The sequence below is a fragment of the Manacus vitellinus genome, unplaced genomic scaffold (assembly GCF_001715985.3).
Source record: "Manacus vitellinus isolate BGI_N305 unplaced genomic scaffold, ASM171598v3 scaffold_6_pilon, whole genome shotgun sequence".
In the NCBI taxonomy this organism is placed as follows: Eukaryota; Metazoa; Chordata; class Aves; order Passeriformes; family Pipridae; genus Manacus; species Manacus vitellinus.
In genome coordinates this window covers 19,900,909-19,911,049 of record NW_021940750.1, presented here as the reverse complement: position 1 = coordinate 19,911,049, position 10,141 = coordinate 19,900,909, and the positions used below count along the sequence as shown (strand labels likewise).

Here is a 10,141-nt window from a genome sequence, read left to right as displayed (position 1 = left end):
GTTCCTCCGGCCCGGGTGAGATGAGAGCGTCAGTGCTCTGCGGCAGCCGGCCACAGCTTGCACATCCCGGGCAGCCTGTGCCCGCTTGACCCTGTGCACGTGTGATGTGCAGGCGCTGGAATGGGTGAAACCCCTGGGCGCACATCACACTGCACGGCAAGGAGGAGACCCAGTGTCTCCCTATAGATGTTCACTCCTGAATCCCATTGAGACGCTCTGCCTCTCCATACGCACGCACGCTTGGCACACGCGACACACATGACACACCTGCCCCACGCGGCCACAGCGCGCATGGAGGTCTCGGCTGCCGGGAGCGAGCATCCGAGCCTCTGGTTCTTGGCGGCCAAGACAGGGAATGCAAAGCAGCTCCCAAGCGACGAGGGTCACGGCAAGATGCTTTATATAACCCACAGCCACAGAGAAAACCAAAATAGCTGCCTCCCTGCTGCTCAGTTCGTCTCTCCCATCAAACACGGATAAAATTAGAGCAGGCCATGACGTGCAACTACGTCTGCGCAGGGACTCCAGGGAGACAGAGGGAGCCGGCTCAGGGCTCTGCCATTAGTAGCACAGCCTGCCAAAGCTTTCAAGTAAGATCTGTCAGCGAGGCTGGTGTGTGGCCGCAGGGGATAGATGTGTGGAAGAAGAGGAGGCAACAGAGGGGAGCAGAGCTGCTGAAGGCTCGTGAGGACTGCTCCACACCTCGTCGCTGCCTTTTGGGAATGTAGCCTGAGTGCTCACACTCAAGCTGGGCTTCAGCGCTGCACTGATCCTCACTTTTCAGGCACGGACACCGCCGCGGACAGAGCAGGGCTTCTCTGAAGGCTCTGGATTCATAGTCTCTGAGGCCGAGCCCCTGAGGAGAGGAGCGCTGGAGCAGGAATACTTCTGTCAGAGCTTTCAAACAAACCTGCTTCTGTGGCCTGGGACCCAGAGCTGCTGCTGTCCTCTGGAAGCTGACACGCAGAGCTGGCCAACCCCCCTTGTCTGCTGACTTTGCAACCTAGTGGAGCTACAGGATATGTAGTACTGGAGGGAGGTGAAAAGCTGACTCAGAAAACAGTGTGGAGACTCAGACTCCTTTAAGAAAAAAAATTAACAGGAAAAAAAAGCCAGGATAAAAGCCTAGACTAGAAGCTGGAAAACAGTCACCTACATCCCTGTAGACACACAGAAAAGATCTGAGCCTTTTCCTGATGACACGAGGAACCTCAATTGCTCAAAGCTCCTGATTACTAGGTAAAAATAATAGTGTCATTGTTCAAAGGACATGCAGGTGAAGGTGTCTAACTCTCTTTTGGACATGTTGGCTTTGATTTTTATTGCCTGCTTTACTGGTCTGAACAGAGGAGAGGGAGCCAGGAATGTGTTTGTCCACTACTCTATGACATTGTTCCAGTCTGTGACTTTGGACACATCTTTCCCTGATGTCCACATGTCTGCGTGGGTGCTTTGGTGTTGCATCCTCTTCTCTGGGGCTAATGGTCTTCATTCTTGTTCAGCTGACAAGGTAAAGGTTTATGAAGGTGAGCAAATTAATATTTGTCAAACAGTAAAGATGACAAGAGCCCCGGAGAAAATCTCTATGTTAATCTTTATTTATGGAAAAACAACAACAACAACAAGGGCAAAAGGTTTAAACTGGTTTCCTGGCCTGAGGGACATGTACCACTTATGAAGGTAATTTATGCCCTGTCCCCTTGTGCTCTGCCACCTTCCCCCTCCACCTCTGTCACATGGCACTGCTGGATAAGTTTCTTTTTGGAGAGGTGGCTCAGCTCCCAGGCAGAGCCTGGAGGCAGGAATCACAGATATATATGGCAGCATGGTAAGAGGTGAGGTAGGCAGTCACAGTAGCAGTTCCTCAGGCTGGGCTCAAAAAAAAAGCCCCAAAACCACACAGAGCAAATGAAATCTGTTCATCTCTCCCATGAGTTCCTGGAGTTGAAAGGCTCATCAGGAGAGAAGTGCCTGGATGAGCGGAGGAATATCTGTGTCACGTGGTGGTGTCCCTTCTCACTCAATTCTGCCCTGAGCCTGGTGAGACCACCTGGAAGTTGCTCACACACTGTTTGCTGAGTATCCATCACTGCCTGTTATCTTACCTCACTGATCTCTAAGGAATTGCCCTGCTGCAATCCAAATGTCAACCATACAGTGCAGAACACCCAGTGTGCCCCTGCACCATCTGTTATCTTCTTCTCCTTGGGCCCAAAGTTCACAGGATGGGGAGTCACTGAAGTGGCAGAGGCTGGTTTCGCATTTTCACTGAGGCAGTTCAGAAAGGGTGCTGGGGAATCAAAGGGCTTCATATGACTGTGCAGCAAAATCCAGCTTTCCTGTGTTGGTACCAAAGTCTGTGTGACTCCCCCCAAGCCACCAACATCTGTGTCTGCATGACCTTGTGCCCCTACAATGCTGCCCTGAGCAGGATCCTGCCTAGTGCTGCCCAACTTTGTGTGCAGGCAGAACTCCCAGTGCTGCCTGCCTGCTGCTGGACAGGGAACATTCATCCTGTGGCTGCCCAGGTTATCAGGTTCCTTTGTTTCACTGAAAGTGCTAGTTTATTCATAGTAGAAAGCCTCTGAGAGAGCAGAGAAGACAGAGGTGGAAAGGACCAGCAAGGATGGGATAGAACAGAAGGGCCTACAAAACATACCCTTTCCCCACAAGCCACAGGTCACCCCTCCTCAAGCCAGGCTGGCTGTTGCAGAATAGTTATGAGACAAGTGAGGCAGCCATGGACCAGCTGCTGGGAAAGTGGAGAGAGAGTCACACAGCTCCATGGCACAGAATGTCAGAAGTCTTTGATGCTTCCACTGCACTCACACCTCGCCTGTGCCTTCTCCTTCACACTGAGAGGAATGAAAGAAGTAACACATGAACATCAAATATCAGGGGTATTTGTTGCAGGCAAGGGCAGGAGAGCACTGGGATACAGTCTGGGATTCCCCTTGTGGCTGTTGGAGAACTGGTTTTACTAGCAGGATCTCTGCTGGGATGAGATGAATGGGGAGCAGGATTAATTTGCAATCCTTCTTACGTCAACACTTGACGGAAGACTTAATTACTGGGATTTCCCTCTGATTATCCTGGGAGAATTGGAGATCATTTTACGAGCTCTCACCCAGCATCAGGCAAGGAGCCATTCTCAGGCTGTTTGAGTCTTTCTAGATGTCAGGAATAAAAATTGTTTCCTGTGAGCAGCAGCAAGCAACATCCACAACAACTGCGGTCTGCAAAGGATACTTAAAACAGGAGCATCTTTTTCCTCAAACCCTCAGCACATTTCTCTTTCATAACTGTTCTATAGCTCAAAATAACCTGTCCTGGCAGCTGGTGTTACTTGCATAAAGAGGAAGCTGAGGCCCTCAATGAGGTCAAAGGGAAGAGCACCCTGTCTAGACTAACATCCCTGGGGATTTCAGCCCCTGCCTCCTGGAAACCCCCCTGGTCCAGAATTGTCCTGGTGAGTCAACGCCACTTGCACAAAGCCAGCACTGAGGCAAACTCCAGAGCTATTCCATGACTGACAACTCTTGGGAAGGCTTCTGCAGGGCAAAGGAAATTTCCACCTTGCTCTTACCGCTTGATCCTTATCAGCTCTTCCTAGCCATGCTGCAGGCTGGATGAGAACCTGCAATTACACATCCTTTCCATCCTCATTGCTTATTTCCTTTCCCTCCAGCTAGAAGGCCTTCCTTGTGCAGCTCACCAAAAGGCCTGTCTACTGATACTCTCCATATCAGATGTTGCAGGCAATGGTCAGCCAGGTCTTTGATGCTTACTGAGCCTGGCACACTGGCAAGGCTCACATGGCCCACTGGCCTTTGGCACGATGTTTAGGAGTGACTTAATGACTTCTTGTCTATGGCCAGCAGTGAGAAAGCCAGTATTCCCAAACTATTTCTTCTGTGGGTTTTGGGGTCCCTCCTGCACCCCCACAGCTCGGTTTGCCCTTGCAGAAGGAACTCCTCTATGCAGAAGTTGCCCATCTGCACTGAGTGGTTGTGGAGGCTGTGGTTTGGGTGAGCCATCCTGCCCCCAGAAATCTTGCTGTAGAGGAGTTATTAATACTCCTGTTGCCCATGTGCCATGCTGACTAGCTTCCAGAGATAAGTGCTCTGCTCATGTGCCTGTGGAGAGAGGGGACTTCCCAGGCCTAATTCAATGCTTCCCATTCCTTGCTTTCTTACACACCAATCTCTGCCGAGGCTGCTGAATCAGTGTTCATCCAGCCAACTTCCCTTTTTCACAAGGGGAAATATTTATAATCTAACACTCAAGCCACCACGCAGTGCAGCTGGTGGAAGACATCCAATAAACATCCCATTTAACTGCTGCCTTTGCTGCCAAGCCTCCTCCCAATTGCTGGCGTCTTCAGTAGCATTCAGCTGCACTGTTGTTGATATACAGGAGATAATATTCGTTATGCCCTTTGTTGGATGCTGACCGCTCTGATGAACTGCAGGAAGGAATGTTCCTCATGTTAATCTTCAAATAATCAGCAAGGTTGTTCTGAGCTGAAAAAAATCGTGTCAGTGTGGAAGAATTCATTAAACTTTGTCCTCAGTGGAGAACCTGGCTTGGTACTTGCCACTGAATCTAGCATGAAGATATTTTTGGAATAGGTAGTGTTGCTGTGCATAAATATCCTCTTTTTATTATTACCAGGTGATATGAGGATAATATCATTCAGAAATTCTGGCTCCATAGCTACAGCTGAGATTAATTTTGTGTTTTAAGTAGAGATTTGAGTACTCTCCTGTTTGATGTTCCCTCCTCAGTGTTCTTATACTTACTTGCTATGTATAAGAAGGAAAGATCTGAAAACAGGCAGATACAAATGTTAAATAGCTGAAAAGTTAAAAATAATTAAAATTAGCCCTTGAAGAAATACAGCCTCTAGTAACAAACCTTTTTGATGTTTAATCATCACCATAGTAGAATAATAAAAAGACTTCAGGCTTCCTACACAGTAAAAGCTTCCTGCTATCATGTACAAAACCTACACAAGAATATTTATTTTTTTAATTCCTGAGTATTCTTCACATTACTTATGACATGTGAAAGTCTCTCTGACTGGTTACAGTAAGAATTCAGTTCAGAATTTTTCTTTTAAAAATGCCACCGAAGTCAGAGCTTGTCTTAAGTGAGGATCATTTGGAAGAGTTGCCCTTAAACACACCGATACACAAGCCTTTCCTCGCACCTACTCATCAATTTCTCTCAGTTGCTGTCTTCTCACAGCTTAGGCAGCCACCTTGCTCGAGAGTGAATGTGACTATATTCCATCAGGTACACCTGGAGGACAGGTTCTGTGACAAATAGGCTTTCAGTTCAAAAAACTGAAATCGATTTTAACGAAATACCTTCACAGACATTGGACAGCAGGTCTGGAAACCATCTGATTAAAGAATTCAGCGATATTAAAAAGCATTGAATGGCTGGCAGGAACATCCATATTTTTTAAAGTGAATGAATGTTTTAAAAAGGATAGTGAGACTTCTTCTGAGGGCCTCTGGTTAGCTCTAACTCATAATGTTTTGATGCTGGGGTAAATATGTCCTGTCTTTCTGCTGTGGGCTTGTTCATTGTCCTATGCCATGTCCATCACTAGCCATTATCAGAGAGAGGACAGTGGAAGAGCTGATCTGTGTGGTCTGGGAGCTGGTCTGGAGGTCACCAGCAGTTGGCAGCGATGAGGTGAGTCAGGACTCCAGCTGAGCTGCAAGGAGGTGGACCTACCATGGCCTGCCACCTCTTATTTAAGAGGTGAGGCTCATTGGGTGAGTAGACAGCTCAGTCAGACTTGTACAGAGCAACAATACACAATGTAACTGCTGATTAGACCTCTATGTCAGCATAAATTCAGTTTGAAGAAACATGGGGTAGAATTTACCTCACCAGATTTGGAAGTCTGGTTCAGAACAACATGACTTCTCCCTAGAATAACCTCTTTCTCTCCATTGCTTGGAAAGGGGATGCAGCCCCCATGCCTCATGAGATGAAGAGATGTTCATTTGATCAGATGGATCTCAGCTTTAGTCTTTTAAGAAAAAGTAACTATGAAGTTACGCTCCAAACCTTAAATGTATGCTCTTTTGTGTTGTTGTAAGTTTGCACTGTGTTTCACAACTGAAAGAAAAATAATGGTATGATTTAACATTGGGGAGTTCACCTGTTGAGACATGACAATACCCCAAACTTCTAGGTCGTTTTTAGAGTTGTGGCTTAGGTAACAAAACTGTATGCAACCTTTTGTAGAGATTCTTGAAACCCTGTGTAAACAGCAGTTTGTTACCCTACCTGAGCAGAGGTATGTGTGTTGCAAAGGTCAGAGGAGAACAGGATGAGGGCTGGGGGGTTGAGAGGAGGTAAGAAGCCAGTTGCTTCTTGCAGAGGGTGGAGGTTTCTAGGTGAGCTCTGTATTGGTGTTTGCTGGGAAAGTTCATCCCAACTCAGCTGCTGGTGAGCAGGAGAGGCCAGCAGGATTCTGTGGGACAGGGAAAGGGTGTGCTAGATGTGGCTGGGGCTGTGGGAGAAACAGGGCTTCAGCTGGAGCTGCCTCCTGGGAATGGAGAAGGAAACTGGCTTCTCTTGAGCTCCAGGAGTGCAGTAGGTGAAAGTTGCTGGGAAGTGAAGTGGGAGGTTTCCTCAAAAAGCAAGGAGGGAGCCTCACTAGCCTGTTAGGCTATTGCATGAAAGCTGAAAACCTGCCTAGCAGCAGGAAAAGCACTGGGGGAAGACTAGAGGAGCATTGTGAATGCTCACTTCCTTAAAGTGGTTTGTGTATGACTGAAACTGGGCTGTCTTTGATGAAGGATGTTTTGTTCCCCTAAATGAACTTGTGTTTTAGATCAAGCAAAAGTAATTAACATTCATGCATGATTTTTTAGTAGTTTAGGTAGAAATAACTTTAGTCACTGGGTGAAATGGAAACAGATATGTATAAATATATTGTAATGGTAGTCTGTGTCCTCAAAGGAGTTAACTTATATGCTTCTTGATGTCTAAAGGTTATTTTGACCCATGCCTCTTATCCAAACATATAGTTTAGCTATATGGCCAGCACACAGTATCTGGGGTCTCTGGGACATATTACAGGGAGGCAGAGCAGTGCAACACTGTTTTATGGCTATTTAGCCACTGATTTATTTTTAGTTGATTGGGTAACATCCTTATCTGGATTGTGATCATGATGGTGGCTGTGCTAGCTATATCCCAGCAATGAGTTCAAACATAGCCCCTTAAAAGAAGTGGCCTAGCACTTTCCAGAAGTGATGGATGAATAATTTTGCATGGTTAGTAAAAACAGTGATTAGCATCATAAAGCATATGTAGTTTTTATAGAAGTTTCTTAGTAGCTTGTAGTGGATTGCCAGGTGCAAAGCAGAATGAAAAAGGATTAGAGCATAAAAGTAAGGTCAGAATAGTTTTTAAGAGGAACACTGTTTCAACTTTTTATTGTCTAAAAGAAGAAAATGCAGAAATGCCACAACAGCTGACGCAGAAACAGTAAAAAAAAGGTCTGATTATGTAATTTACACACATTCATCCACATTGTTTCACAGAGACAGCAAATCAGTGTTGTCTTCTGCCATTTACTGTAGATAAAAGATACATTTTGGTATGGCAAGAATTGACTACTGGTAACACTCTGTGAACTTTGTCAGTTGAGAAAAAATTAGAAATTTGTTGGGAAAGGGCATATTTTCCTCAGTGGCCTTTGCTGCCTCAAACTGCAGAGATATCCAAAGGTTTCCAGGGTTTCTTTGCTAACACAGGACTGAAAGCTGAATAATTCATTGCTCTCTGCATCACTTTCAAGACAGCAATGAAATTGCATTAGGGATATTTGGAAATATAAAAGACATATACAAAAAAAATTGTTTAAATTTTGGCAATGTGTCATGATTGGCAGGTGACAGAGTAATGTTTACTTTGGGGATACACCCATTTCTCTGTGGATTAGCAGCAGTGAGAACGAATACCTGCTTCCAGCTGGTTGCCGAGCTTCCACAACGCTTAACAGAAAAGATTAATATAAAATAGGTCATCGCTTCATCTGGAAAGTTGTGTAACAAGTTATCAATCTCTCCCTCACCCCTATTAAGTGTTTCAGAATTACAGGAAGCATTTAATTTTGCCAGCCTCCACTATGTGGAAATGTTAAGGCATGTCCCTGCAAGACTGTTATTTCCTAACCTGCAGCTGAAAGGATCTTAAAATGCTTTCTCTCTGCTGTAAATTACTTTGCACACTCAAGGGAGATTGCCCCACTGCATGTTTGAGTGCTTTAAAGAGCTAAAAGCTGGAGATTGTGAAGAGACTCACAGCAGCTCTGTACTATTTTCTTTCACAACATGCTGAAGCACCAAAGCATCTCTAAGAGGGTTTTATAATTAGATCTGAACTTGCCTGTGCAGCAGTTTCTAGCATAATGCATCCACACGAGAGAAAGCTACAACAGAAACCGAGGATAAATTTGTTTGTCGTAAATGTAACTCATCTAAAAATGGACCATGACAAAACAGCCACATTTGGAAGGGATTTTAGTCAGTTACATATTCCGTCTTGATGGTCGAGTTCACACATTGATTTTAGAAAATCAGGCTACCTTAAAATGAATGAGCCTCTTTCTCTAAAATTTCCCCCAGAAAATAAGGCATTATTGAATGTTTTAAATGTGCTAGAAGACTGGGATGTATCACTGGTATGAGGACTGTTCTGCATGAAGAGATTTGTCATGCTGTGCATGTTTTATCAGGAACTTTATGCTACAATATTACGACATTTTATATCTTCATATTCTAGTAATGTATGTTTCTTAAAATTTTTATGTCCTTCCAAGCGAGGAGGTCACTCCATCACTGTACAGTTGGTCTTAGCGCCTGTTCCTGCATATGGAGGGCTTCAGTGCATTGTCTCAGTATGAGGATGTGAAAGCACAGAACTGTTCTTTAAAATGCTCTGCAGATGAAGATCTGGGCATTAAGTTTGATGCTTTAAGCCTCTTAAGACTGAAGTTTGTACTAGTTACTTCTTGTCATTAAAGACATGTTTTGCCCGGAGAGAGAACACAACTGGTGATGTTTGAGGAATAAAAGTGGAGCAATGGTGCAACTTTTTTTTACTCAAGTTAATAGAAATAAAAAAGCTATTATGCTTTCTAGCAATGTTGCTATCCATGTCCTTCTTCCTGCTTTTCCTTGTATATACATATTTGCAGCTGATGCCAGGAGCTGACTGCAACTGTGGGATCATAACCACACACCTCTGCAATTTTCCTCCTTCCTGTCTGCCTGTGTGAAGGCAGGTTACACCACAGAGCAAGTCACTGCTCACGCTTGTGCATGTTGTCCCCGGCAGTTCCACTCCCAGGATGGGAGGTTGAGAATGGAGAGGAGTCGATGGTGTGGTGCCAGGGATAGCAGAGGCCCAAAGCTGGTCAGTGGGTTACTCAATGCTATCTTCCTAAAGAGTAAAATATACCAAGAGGAAAGAAAAAAAAATGGATCTGAGCATATGCTGGAAAAGAAGAGGAAAATAGTAATTCTCTGAGTGTCTTCAAAAGTCATCATAATTTTATTTGCTGTCAGAAACACTCGGATACTTCTGTCGAATGGTATTTGCAGGGTGCTGGTGCAAAGAAGCGAGACATCTGATAAAACTAAATTTTCTTGGCTGAAGAAGTCAAAATGGAAATTACTCAGAAATTAAAAACCTCATAAAAGAAACAGCAAGACCCTCTCCCAGCAAAGGACTTCAGCCGTAAGGCAGTCTTGAGGAAACTCAGACTGCTTGCCCATCCTCAGTATGCTCCTCTACCTCAGAGCACAGTTTAATTTTTTTCTAATTTTCCAATTCTTTTACGAGCGAAATCATTATTACTTATTACCATCCGTTATTACTGAATGAACTTCATTAATCATTTGTTTCATAACTAAATAGCTTACTCGAAGGGACAGGCTTCAGGACCTTACGGCCGGTACCCCTACACATGAAGGAGGTGGGTCAGGAGGCCACCGAGCCCCGTTCATGCGGACTCGCGGGTCGCTGCTCCCGCCCGCACGGCGGCCCCAGCCCCGCATCCCCCTGCCCCGCATTCCCGGGTTCCAGTCCCGCACACCCCGATGCC

The 10,141-nt window shown here is 45.3% G+C and overlaps 1 protein-coding gene across 1 annotated transcript in view; it reads left to right on the top strand.

Annotated features, from left to right (window-relative positions):
* The window catches only part of TMED10 (transmembrane p24 trafficking protein 10), a 27,297-nt gene that overhangs the window by 658 nt on the left and 16,498 nt on the right, over window positions 1–10,141 (top strand). The gene's annotated exons all lie outside the window — the stretch shown is intronic.